This window comes from Vombatus ursinus, unplaced genomic scaffold, assembly GCF_900497805.2.
Source record: "Vombatus ursinus unplaced genomic scaffold, bare-nosed wombat genome assembly UNPS02014636.1, whole genome shotgun sequence".
NCBI classification, from domain to species: Eukaryota; Metazoa; Chordata; class Mammalia; order Diprotodontia; family Vombatidae; genus Vombatus; species Vombatus ursinus.
This window is the reverse complement of record NW_020954414.1, coordinates 1-9,673: the sequence shown is the minus strand read 5'-3', so window position 1 is coordinate 9,673 and position 9,673 is coordinate 1. Positions and strand designations below refer to the sequence as shown.

Below are 9,673 nucleotides of genomic sequence, written 5' to 3'. Positions count from 1 at the left end.
CCAGAATATCAAGGGAACTAATGAAAAGAAATGCAGGGAAAGGTGGCCTAGCCATTCCAGATCTTAAATTGTATTATAAAGCAGCAATCATCAAAACTGCTTGGTACTGGCTAAGAAATAGAGTGGTAGATCTGTTGCGTGCCGGTGGGTCCCCTAGCTGACGCAGTGCACTTAGTCAGCTATCCCACCCAAGCCTTCGCTTGCATACTCACCCTGCAGTCTTCAGACGTCTCTGGCCCCTCCGTGGTGAGAGGGGAATGACTAGACAGAACACCCGAGTTGGCAGTTGTTGCGTGTTTATTGATTACATAGCTTGCTATACTACTACTTGCTCTGCTCACTCCCTGCACACGTTCCCTCGCCCTGCACCCTCCTCACTGCTTTTTGACTCCCTCGAACTCCTCCCCCCTACGCCCGTGCTCCTCCTCCGTTCCCCCTTCGTAGGTGGAGCTCCCTCCTGTTACAGAGGCCCTCCCAGTACCCATCGAGTCTCTGGGCAAGCCCAGGCGCTCCTGGGCAGGTAATAACCTCCAGGCGTCTCAACTTCTCTACAGGAGGCCAGAGGTCCAGAGCAGGACCCTAACATAGATCAATGGAATAGGTTAAATATGCAAGACACAGTAGTCAATGACTATAGTAATCTATTATTTGATAAACCCAAAGACCCCAGCTTCTGGGATAAGAACCCACTCTTTGAAAAAAACTGCTGGGAAAACTGGAAAAGAGTATGGCAGAAACTAGGCATAGACCAAAATCTCACACTGTATACCAAAATAAAGTCAAAATGGGTTCATGATTTAGATATAAGGGCTGATACTATAAGCAAACTGGGAGAGCAAGGAACAGTTTACCTATCAGATCTATGGAGAACAGAAGAATTCATGACCAAACAGGAGGTAGAGAATATTACGAAAAGCAAAATGGATAATTTTGATTACATTAAATTGAAAAGTTTTTGCACAAAGCCAATACAACTAAGATTAGAAGGTAGAAAATTGGGAAAGAATTTTTACAACCAGTCTCTCTGATAAGGGCCTCATTTCTGAAATATATAGAGAATAAAGTCAAATTTATAAGAATATAAGCCATTCCTCAATTGACAAATGGTCAAAGGATATGAACAGACAGTTCTCAGATGAAGAAATTAAAGCCATCTATAGTCATATGAAAAAATGCTCTAATTCACTATTGATTAGAGAAATGCAAATCAAAACAACTCTGAGGTACCACATCACATCTATCAGATTGGCCAATATGACAAAAAAGGAAAATGACGAATATCGGAGATGTGGGAAAATTGGAACACTAATGCATTGTTGGTGGAGTTGTGAAATGATCCAATCATTTTGGAGAGCAATTTGGAACTATGCCCAAAGGGCTATAAAAATGTGCATATCCTTTGACCCAGCAATAGCACTTCTAGGGCTATATCCCAAAGAGATCATACAAATGGGAAAACGACCCACATGTACAAAAATATTCATAGCAGCTCTTTCTGTGGTGGCAAAGAATTGGAAATTGAGAGGATGCCCATCAGGTGGGGTATGGCTGAGCAAGTTGTGGTATATGAATGTAGTGGAATACTATTGTGCTATAAGAAATGATGAACAGGCTGACTTCAGAAAAACCTGGAAAGACTTGTATGGTCTGATGCTGAGTGAAGTGAGCAGAGACAAGAGAACGTTGTACACAATAACAGCCACGTTGCATGATGTCTAATATTGATAAACTTAACCCTTCCCGGCAATACAAGGATCTAAGACATCTCCAGAGGCCTTGTGATGGAAAATGCTATCCACATCTAAAGAAAGAACTATGAAAGTTGAATTGCTTTTTTTTCCCTCTTCTGTTGAGTTTTGCTTCCTCTTTCTGATGGTTCCTCCTATTGGTTTTAATTTTTACTTACAACATCACTAATGTGAAAATATGTTTAATATGAATGTAAATGTATAGCCTATATCAGATTGTGTGCCATCTTGGGGAGGGTGGTGGGGAGGAAGGGGGAGAAAAATTTTAAACTCAAAAGCATATGGAAGTGATTACTGATAAATCAAAATAAATTAATAAAAAAAAATAAAAAAAACTGATCATGTGGATAGGAATTAGAGGTGTCCCTTCTAAGTCTGAGAATGATGGTGGTGTATATGGTACTTGAGGACAGGTTTAGTAGGCTGGAATGGCTTCACATAAGGGTTACTGTATTTCTGAAAAGTAAGTCATCTGTTAGCCAACTTCCTAATAATGAGCCTTTCAAACCTAGGCCAAAGAAACTATCTTCTGGAGTATGAAGAAAGGATCTACATTCACAAAACCTGGGTATAATTTGGGAGCCAGTTTAATCAATGACCACCATCACACCACATTCAAACTGACCAATGAGGAAATAGCAGAAAAGCAAAGAATATAAATACAATCTTCAACTGAGCTGCTCCAAATGATCCCAAACCGCCATGAAAGCAGATTTCTTTTTTAATTTTAATTTTTTAAATTAATTTATTTTAAACTTGAATATAAAAAGTTAACTACACAGTTAAAGAAAAAGAAATAAAAACTTAAGTATTAAAACTTAAATACAAAATAAGAAAAGAGGGAAAAAAGCATTGCCATATGCACAGCAGAACTTAACAGGACTCAAAATATAAACCTATAAATTTCCATTTCAAGAAAGCCTATATAATAAATACTATGAGTTGCATTCAGAGGTGTTCATCTTTTCTTTGCTTCCTTGTAAGTTTTCCTTTGTTCTCTGCTGTGCACTTTGTTCTCTTCCACCCTTCTCCCTCAAGAAGGTACAATTAAGCACAGCTTTATATATATACACATATACACACATGTATACATATATATGCATACATATGCTTAGATATCTATTATCACACTCATATATAGACATATACATTCATATGCATCTATACAAGACCGTACTATGCTTATTTGTCCTGTTTCTCTTTTCCATGTCTACCAACTCATCATTTTCCACCCCACAGCAATATTCCATCCTTATACTGTCTTAAATAGTCTAAAACAATATTAATATGGCTGATATATAGTATAGTTACCCTATTTTTCCCTTGTGATTAAATCTATTTTAGCTTTAACTTTGTCTGAAATCAATACTATGTTTTTTCACCTAATAAATCCTACTCCTGATCTTTATGTTTATCTCTTATTTCCTAACCCTCCTGACTCCTCTACTTTACTTCTACCCACTACCTTGTCCTCCTATTACTTAACCTACCCCCCTTCAAAGATCCCTCTCTTATCCTCCCATTCTCATTACTCTAAACCCCTTTCTATTATTACCCCATTATCCTAATCCTTCCCCCTCCCCTCTAGAAATCCTTTATCCTCTCCCCCTTCCCTATCCCCTTAGCCTTTTATTTCTTTCTGAATTTAGAAGACTTTTATACCCTTCTACCCTCAAACCCATTACTGAAGAGAGTAGGGTTCCAGAACTACCAGCCCTCCTTCCCCATCTAATTCCTGTCAGTTCTTCCTCTAAGACCTCATTTGTATAAAATACTCTTTTTATCTGATCCTAAATGGTTTTACTTTTTCAAATCATATCATACTCAAGTCTACCTCAATCTTTCTCACAAACTACCCAATTACTAGCAAGAAAGTTAGACATGTTTTATATTTCCTCATATAAAAGGGTAAGCAGTCTATCCTTACTGAATCCCTTGTAATTAGTCCTTGATGTGTACTGTATATTTCTCTTGGGCCTTATATGTAAAATCTTCTAAGTTAAGATTGTTGTTGTTGTTGATGTTGTTTTTCTAGGCAATGGGGTTAAGTGACTTGCCCAGGGTCACACAGCTATTAAGTGTCAAGTGTCTGAGGCTGGATTTGAACCCAGGTTCTTCCCCACTCCAGGGCCAGCACTCTATCCACTTCACCACCTAGCTGCCCCTTGTTTGTTGGTTTTTTAAAAAACAAAATTCTAACAATTCATTAAATGTCAATTTTTTTTCATTCAGGATTATGCTTCACTTCACCAAGTATGATATTTTTGGCTGCAATCTCAGTCCTTTTGCTTTTCAATATAGTGTTCCAAGACTTACGATCATTTAGCATAGCCACTGTTGGGTCTTGTGTGATTCAAACTGTGGCACAATCATATTTAAATTGTTTTTTTTCTTGTTGCTCACAATATCCTTGAGCTGGAGGTCTTGGAATTTGACTATCATGTTCCTGTAGGTTTTCCTTGTAGAATCTCTTCCAGGCAGTGATCAGTGGATTTTTTTCTGTTTCTATTTTCCCTTCTCATTCTAATGCTTCAGGACAATTTTCTTTAATTATTTTTTGTATTATTGTATCAAGATTCTTTTTTTGATCATAGCTTTCAGGTAGTCCAATTATTCTTATGTTTTCTCTCCTTGATCTGTTCTTCAGATCAGTTCTTTTTCTTATGTTCCACATTCTCTTCTATTTTTTCATTCTTTATATTTTATTATTTCTTGGTCTTTGGCTGGCTTCGATCTTGCCCAGTTCTAACTTTCAAAGAGTCATTTTCAAAAAATAAAATAAATAAATAAAACCAGGGAGCCATTTTCTTCCTCAAGATTCTACTAGAATTCAACTAGAAAAAGTTGGCTGACTTTTCATAATCTCCTTGTTTTTCTAGAATTATTCTTATTTTTTTCCCTCAATCTCTCTCATTTGATTTTGAAAGTCTTTGAGTTCTTCTAGGAATTCTTCGTGGGCAGATGACCATTTGACATTATTCTTTTGGGTAGAAGAGGCTTTTTTTTTTTTTTTTTGCTTCAGTAACCTCCTCTGAATACATACCCCGGTATTCTTTAGTCCCATAGCAACTTTTGATGGTTGTACTCCTTCTCCTTTGCCTGCTCGGTTTTTTTTTTGCTAGCGACTTATTTTTGTAGTTACCTCTAGTCCTAGAATACAGGGGATGGTGCCTCTGGCCTTGCATCCTCCTTCAATTCTCCCCTTTAGCTTGGAAAAGAAACCAAGAATTCTGCCCTCCTTAAGAGCCCACAGCCAGTGGTGTCCCAGCCCCATTGCTTCTGTACTCATCTGACATGTGCTGTTTCCCCCATGCCCAGGGCCACATCTTGGCAGCACAGTTGGGACTGGCATTCCTTATCCGCAGAGGTTCGCTCAATCTTCCTGATTCAGATACCCAGCTCCCCAAACTGAGAGGTGAAAGTTCTTGTGGCTGGGGCTGAGGCCACCTCCCAACCTAGCTAGCCCCAGGACTTGCCACTTGTTGTTTCAGTGGACTTAGCCTGGAGGTGTTTACCCTTCACCCGGACCAAACCTCCATACTGGGTTTTTTCTTTGATCTTCAGGACTGTTCTGCCCCAACTCCTCTTTATTTTTTTAGCACTCTATCCTCCCTGAGGCGCTATTTTGTCTTGTTTGGGGGGAGGGGAATCTGGAGAGCTTGGAATTTTCTGATCTATTTTGCCATCTTCCCAGAATCCTCCCAAGCAGATTTCATAGGATCAAAGATTTAAGATTGAAAGGTACCTCTAGTGAGTTAATCCAATCCCCTTCACTTTAAAGAAAGTTTGAGAGACTTGTCCAGGGCTACCCAGGTCCTCTCCCTCAAAACATAATATGCATGACATCCCATTCTTTTTTTTTCCCTTGAACTACAATTTACAAGTTTATATATACTTTATTCCTATGCAAATAAAGGGACCCAAAAGGAAAATGCTTGATAAAAACTTGACAGAACTTTGTGGTTGAGAAAATGCATTATCTGGCTACTATAATTTAACATAAAGGAAATAATCAGTGTTCTGCAAACATTTTAAGTGTGAGGCATTCAGCTGAACTGATATTCTTTACTAATGCAGCACTCGAATGGCTATTAACCTAAAAGCCTTCAGTAGCTAATCAGAAAAGCACTAGGATGTTAAAATGCAAAATGAAATTTATCTAATTCTTAAAAAATATATTATAGTGCATAGCCTAAGTCAGACTTTCAAAGATATACAGCACTTTCCAATGCAACATTTTCCCCCAGCATTTAAAAGGATTTCTCCCGTTTTAAGACGTTTGCTAAAAAAAAAAAAAAAAAAAAAATCAAGTCCTATACTGTAAAAACCTTTCAGTCACAGACTGATGTAAATGAAAAACAACATGCAGTAGGAAAGTTGCCTGCTGTCCTTCTACACATTTTACTTGGGTTTCTCAATTGTCCCCTTGCTAAGGTCTGTCATTTTGGGATATTTTACTTTCTTCTGGTCCAGCTCATTCTGAGCCCATAGTAGTAGCTTCAGTAACTTTGCCAACTTAGGTTTTGACTCACAATTTTCATGGTCTAGGACAGCTTAATTTAACTCCACATATCTTCTGCCACTGCATTATATTAAGCAAATCTTCAAAGGGTGATTCTTCAGGACTATCAAAGACAAGCAAAGCCAAAGTGCATTCCATTTCTGTCAGACATTGACTACTTTCTTCTCCTTGTTCTGCCAACTATGTCTGCGCAAGTTCCAATGATGCTTGTTTCACGGTGCCAAATCAGTTCAGTCAAATGTTGTTACTGTAAATTAAAATAAAGATATAACTTGTGTCTAAGAGCTCTGGATGTAGGCAATTTATCAATAGAATGAATCTGACCTCTCAATATCATCTCTCGGACGATATTTAAAAGATTCTTATATCAGGTACAGGATTTAGGTAAGGATAGATATAGCAAATGATATATAAACTGAAAATTTCTGAAGTTTCAAAATTGGAGAACCAAATTTAAGCGATGATATTAAATTATACTAAGTCAGAATTATCTATGAACCTCTAGATTTGGAAGTAAAGAAGCAGAACCCCCTTTAGAGCTGTCCTGAGAATAAAGCCTACTGTCCAAGAAAAGATATCTAGGGACCAGATAACTACATGAGACATCTGGGCCTCAAAAAGTGCTGATTAAATAAAATGGACATTGAGAACGGGTCACTGAGAGACAAAGAGATCTGATGTTAGTTAACATTCGTGATAATGACTGCATTGCTCTATATGCTTTATATTTAAGTTTTCCTGGCTCCCTTGGTGACATGTAATCTCCCTTCTTAAAATTAGTCCATCATGAGCCCTCTAAGTAGTTTGATCTGTACTTGACTTAATGTAATCATGCAGTTATGGGAACTGTAAGAAAAACTTTATTGTATTGTTTGAACCTAGACCTGAGGGCTGGGAAACTGGACCATTTCTATGTGCCTTTAACCACGGATCTATGTTATGCTGACCAGAAACTCAGATCCAAAGACTTATACATGAAGTTTTCTCATGATTTTCAACCCATAGGTCTTCTAAGGGATCCCTACCAGGTCCTTCTGACTACTTCCACAGCTGCCAAACTTGGGTGTAGAATCCTAGATCACCTGAAGAAAGCCCTGTTCCTGAGTGAATGGCAGAAACTTCTGGGGACCTCAAGGTTTGCTTAATATGGACCCCGAAACAGCTGACATGCAGATGATACAGCTGTCCCAAGGTTCAAGACCAGGGCTGAGTATACTTAGTTTTTTCTCCTCTTCCCTTTTGTTATGTGTCCAACCACCAACATCCTGATTCAATAGTGTGTTAGCATTTTCTCCCTCTACATTCTTGGCCCCCTCTTATTTTGCTGCTTGCATGCAAACAATGGCTAGACAAGACCTATTACTCTCATTGCCCTATTGGGAGTTTTACAATGATACCTGGGACACATTTCCCTGATAGGACTCCTCAAAGAATTAACTTGCTGAAAAACATCTCATCCTGGCCCAACTGGCCTTTTGGCTTATACTTGCCTCTCCTTTATTGGCTAGAAGGATAGTGGTTCTTTCAAACTCTCTCCTTTGGACAAAAGAGGGAAATTAAAGATATTAGGAGACACCCTGTTTTCCAGAGCTAAGGCACAGTAAGCAAGCTGTGTCCTAAGCTTGGTGATTAACAATCCTTTGCACTCATCCTCTGACAAAATCACGTAACTGTTGCATTGTTTTGACCGGCACCAGGTGATCTCTGAACTCAGACAAGCACCAGACAAGTACCCCTGTTCTGGTCATGAAGCCTTGCCACATTGTTGCTCTTACCTCTCAGTGTCAGGGCTACAGTTCACTGCTCAACCATGGGTGTAAGTATTGAGATCTTCCCACACTAAAGAGGGTCCCCCCATTAAAGAGGGTCCCCCCACTAGAGGTTGAGCCCTGGCACATGTGTTCTTGCTTGTAAGCAGCTTTCCTCACTTTGAAATTAAATTTCAGTTTGATTCCTTACTCTCCTGTCTCTAGTCTGCTCTGTTCTGACTCTGGCCACCCATAGAATAGAGGTCAGTCCCGTCAGGTTGACAGATCTGACCACAGAAAATTGGGGGCAATGAGGAGGAAGTAAGGGAGCAGTGCTCCCCAGCACCCCAGGACTGGGTTTGTTTGGTACAACGGTATAAGAATTCTTTTTATGTAACACCCCACCCCCTCACCCCAGGAGAAAGGGCTAAGGAATCATCTCCTTTCCCCCAAACTGAAGGTACATGTGACATTTGTTTTGCCCCATCTCCAGTGCATCTCATTTCCCTGGTGGGGGAGGTGTGTCACGGAGGACCTAGGATGGAGGCAAACCTCCTATCTCATAGAACTATCAAATGAGAGATTGTGATCAGAGTCATCTGTCTCACTCGGTGGTGATTCATTAGGCTGGACTACAGGGAAAGCAGGAGACTTTCTGAAAGAAAATCGTTATTACTTTGGGACAAGGAGAATTTCACAAAGTGGTTGGCCTCTCCCTTTGCCCTTCCTTTCTAGGAGGAAGTATGGCTCATTTAGACAAGAAGCAGCACACAACTTATTCAGACTGAAACCTGGCTTCTCCATGGAATCAGCTTTGTGAGTTCTGGCCAGGAGAGGAGGAAATGGCCTAGTAACCATTTAGCCTTAGGATTGCACTGATCCAGGGAACTGTATACGAGAATATGCCCAAGATCAATGCAGATCCAGCAACTGTTCTGAAATTTAAAGTCTTAAAGAGTTGTCTGAGGCACTGAGAGATAGGTTAACTGACTTGCTTTCAGGGTCACAGCCAATATGACAGAGGCAGGCCCAGAACCTAGGTTTTCTATTCACTAAAACCACTTTGTGTCAAGAATGACTAGGGTGGGGTAGTTAATTTACCTCTACCACCACCCCAAGCCCATTTTCCTCTCCCCAAACTGCAGAAATAGTCCTTATTCCCATAATCAGTGACACTGAAGGGATGAATAAGCTAATAATAAGCACAACAGTAAACACCCCTCCATAGAAAGTCACTACAAATGTTCCCAGAAATAAAGACTGAGCAACAGGCTGAGCACCAGGTATAAGCATCTGTCCCCACCCCCCTGCACTTACCTTTCTATGCTCTGCAACCTTTAAAACTACACCTGGCAATTTAGGACAAGTGACTAGGCCAGGGCTAGGACCACAAGTGAGACCAGATCAGTGGAGTCCCGGGATTAGCACTGAACCACTTGTGATATATTTCATTTAACTGCCTAGGCTGACCTGTGTGGAGTCTGTTACAGTGAAGACACCAAGCAGACCTCTACAGAAACAGTCAACTAGGCTTCACGGCCATTAGATCTTGCCTAGGACTCTGTTCTTCTCCAGGTGCAGGAGAGGAGTGGGCAGTGCTCCAAAGACCCTTACCGGTCTCCAGATTGGGTGATGAGCCGACGGCAAGTTTCCAT

The 9,673-nt window shown here is 40.0% G+C and overlaps 1 long non-coding RNA gene across 1 annotated transcript; it reads right to left on the bottom strand.

Moving 5' to 3' along the window:
- Nucleotides 1-4,746: 4,746 nt before the first annotated feature.
- Nucleotides 4,747-9,673, bottom strand: LOC114042606. The gene is made up of 2 exons (XR_003569002.1): nucleotides 9,633-9,673; nucleotides 4,747-6,517 (listed from the first exon to the last, which is right to left on the bottom strand). It is a non-coding gene; the product is annotated as an uncharacterized LOC114042606 (long non-coding RNA).